Here is a 3,428-nt window from a genome sequence, read left to right as displayed (position 1 = left end):
AACTGTGGTCCAAAAAGTTGGTCATCATTATTAACAGTCTCCAGGGTGGAACCTAAGAATCTGGACAAATTTGACACTCATTCAATGAGCTGCACTTTCCCTGCCTGGTAACTGCTATTGCGTCTTCTAAACAACCACAGCTTCACGGGCACAGGGCGGTTCGCACTGGGACTTCCTAGTGGCCGTTCCCAGCTGGGAGGACTCGGCTTCTCTGCCTCCAACCCGAGGCACCAGAGTGGCCGTACTTAGGCACCAGCCCTGGGCAAACTGAGACAACAGTCAATTAAACATCCTCCGGGGGGCTTACCTCCCTCTCCTTGTCCATCTGTCTGGGAAAGACCGCAGGACATGTGTCGGAAGTGAGCTTAGCTCCAGCTCGGGAGATGGTCAGCCGATACCACAGCCAGCTGAACACACTAATGAACTATCTGCTCACATTAATCATCGTCTTTTCATCACAACAGAATTGTCAGAAAATTAAAGGGATTCATGAAAACAAATGGATCAACTGACAGTGGGCGGCGTTCTGCTGAATAAGAACTACAAGCCGTGGCTGTTGGAGGTGAAGAGTGTGATGAGGACCACACTCAGCACCACAACTGCTCTTCGGTTCAGACACTGGCTGAGACAGAACAGCGTGTGTGCAGGACAGGAGATTCTGTCATCTTTCAGCCACACTCACCCACACCAAGAGCCTTCCCTGTCACAGCAGCCACCCGGGTGGATGACAAATCCGGCACTCGCACAAAATGACACATGCACTTACACAGGGAGTGAATGCACAGACTTTTATTTACACTTTAGAAAGCTACTGGGCTGCCCACAGAGAATGGTTAGGAAATATGAAGTTCATTTGCACTGTTAAAAAGGGGTAGTTTATTCATTCACCTGTATAGATAATTTTCCTGACAGCAGCAGTTAACTTTTAACCTCTCATTTTAGAACTTCGAGTATTTAAAGGCACTTAAGTTTTTCCCTGCTTTCATTTCGTTTTGTAACTTCTCATAGCAATGAACTGACTCATGAAGGCAAAGCAATTATTTTAAAATGTGGGCTTCACATGCAATTTCAGAATCTCAAATGACACACATAGGCTTGCTCTAAGTCTCCTTTCAGTGCAGTTTGGCAAATATCTGAAATGAACTTCAACTCTGAGTTAAAAGTACCAAACAGAGATGGGCTAAGTGCAGCTGAGGCCTTCTGGGCTGCCCAGAGGCTCCGGAGAGCTCAGGACAGAAAACCCGACGGCCCCAAACTGAAGTGGCTGCGGACACCTGCCTCTTTATCGTCGCAGGACAGTCCGCCACAGACAGAAACCCCTGAGAAGGGCTCCTGGCTCAGGGCTCCTGGGCACCGTGAATATCTTTAAAGGGCATCAGCCACTCTGCCCCATCCCCCGTAGAAAGCATTGTCGCCCTCCCCACTCCACCTCCAGCATTAAGGACAGAAGCACTGACAGGAACCTGACCTCTCGGGTGGTCTCCCCCCCCCCCCCACGCCAGTGCTCTCTGTCACTCTAGGCTCTCCAGCTGCTCAATTGAAGTGCACTTTGGTTTTGATGCTAGAAAAGTGGTCATCATAAAGCTCTCTGGGAGACCACACTAGATGGCCAAGTCATTGGGTCTGGCCTGACTGCGGCTGGCCTTACTGGCCTTGCTTGACCGTCTGGGGTCTGTGGGGAGCAAAGGCGGCTTGTGCATCTCCACAGCGGGGTCGCTGCCTGCTGCCGCTCAGCAGGAGTCACTTCCATCCGCTCTCTCCCAGGACGCTGCTGTCCCCATTCTCCAACACGACAGGTTCCTTGCTGCCTTCTCTGCCCTCCTGAGGGGTTTGCAGGCGGCTGCCTGGAGGGGCAAAGGAGGAAGAGGTGGACACAGGGGGGACCTTCCTCACGGAACCTGCTGCCCAGGCTCCTGGTGGCCCAGTTCTGCTCTGTCATTATCAGGTGGTGGCTGCTGTGGTGGAATTTGTCAGGGTGGCCCTTCCCTGTGTCTGGGAAAGAGCTGCCATGTTGAAGTCTGTTGCCGGTGGAGGGCCCTGGAATAATAATGACTGTTGCCCATCCCAGGGAAGAGACAGTGCGTGCAGTAGAAGGGCGCCCCATAGTGCCGGTGTCTGTGGCCTAGTGGGAGGGGAGTGGGAGCTCATCCCCAGAGATCATGGCCCCCACCCTGGATTCAGCAGTGTCTGGGCCATAGTGGTTGGTCATGCCCTGTTTAAGCTTCTTCCAGCCCAGGTGGTATATCTCCAGCACGTTGAGTAAGAGGGACAGGCAGGCGACGACCAGCATGAAGATGATGAAGACGGTCTTCTCTGTGGGCCTGGAGATGAAGCAGTCCACGATGTTGGGGCAGGGCCACCGGTCACAGTGGTAGAGTGGCTTCAGTTGAAAGCCATACAGATAGTACTGTCCAACAATGAATCCCACTTCAAACAGCATCTTAAAGATGATGTTGAATATGTAGGTCCGGAGCAGGGCGCCTGCAATTCGGACCTTCCCCTGGTCGTCCCGCACTAGGGGCTTATCCTTCTGGCCGGGGTCGCTCTCTCCCTTTGCCTGCTCTTCCTCCCTGCCTTTCTTCTTCTCCTCCATGCGCATGATGTGCAGCACGTGCCCCAGGTAGATGAGGGTGGGCGTGGACACGAAGATGATCTGCAGCACCCAGAAGCGGGTGTGGGAGATGGGGAAGGCTTTGTCGTAGCACACGTTCTCGCAGCCCGGCTGCTGCGTGTTGCAGGTGAAACCTGACTGCTCATCTCCCCACACCGACTCCACCCCGGCTCCCAGCAACAAGATTCGGAAGATGAACAGGACCGTCAGCCAGACCTTGCCTATAACCGTGGAGTGCTCCTGTGCAGTATCCAATAGTCTCCCCAGAAGGCTCCAGTCTCCCATTGCTCCGGACTGCCAGCCTGTAAGGGAACATGCTTGTTAATAATCAGGTAGGACAGGTGAGCTCAAATCCAACCATCTGTTCTTGTACAGAGAAGTTGGAATATAATGTAATTGTGTGGCTGCCCTCCTGCTTCCCAATGTGGGCTGTCCTGCAGAGCGCTTCACACAATGTGTATGTGCATCTGTGTATAGTGTACTCATGTGTGTACATCTGTATGCGTGTGCATTGTGTACTTGTCTGTGTGTGTCATGACACGTGGGTTAAACCAAGGCCTACAGCACGAATATAGTATTGTAGTCACCCTACAAAAGCATGGATTAAATGAGACAAACACAGGTTACTTGAGTCACTTCAGAGATGAGGAAATTGAGCAAGAAAGACAAATGACTTTCCTAAGGGACACGGACCTCTCCCAGCCTCCTAACTCCACCCTGGGCTCTTCCAGGCTCTGTCTCTGAGGCTTCCTGTGCAGCTGGCCAATTCCTAATCTCAGCTGTCCTGCTCACGTGAGGTTAGAGCAATGTTCTCCCA

At 52.5% G+C, this 3,428-nt stretch overlaps 1 pseudogene; it reads right to left on the bottom strand.

Moving 5' to 3' along the window:
* Nucleotides 1-1,601: 1,601 nt before the first annotated feature.
* On the bottom strand, nt 1,602-2,896 carry LOC103302386 (gap junction alpha-3 protein-like; annotated as a pseudogene).
* Nucleotides 2,897-3,428: the final 532 nt, after the last annotated feature.

The sequence above is a fragment of the Eptesicus fuscus genome, chromosome 7, assembly GCF_027574615.1.
Source record: "Eptesicus fuscus isolate TK198812 chromosome 7, DD_ASM_mEF_20220401, whole genome shotgun sequence".
Classification (NCBI taxonomy): domain Eukaryota; kingdom Metazoa; phylum Chordata; class Mammalia; order Chiroptera; family Vespertilionidae; genus Eptesicus; species Eptesicus fuscus.
Note: the sequence above shows the minus strand (reverse complement) of the source record. Positions and strands in the feature narration are given on the sequence as shown.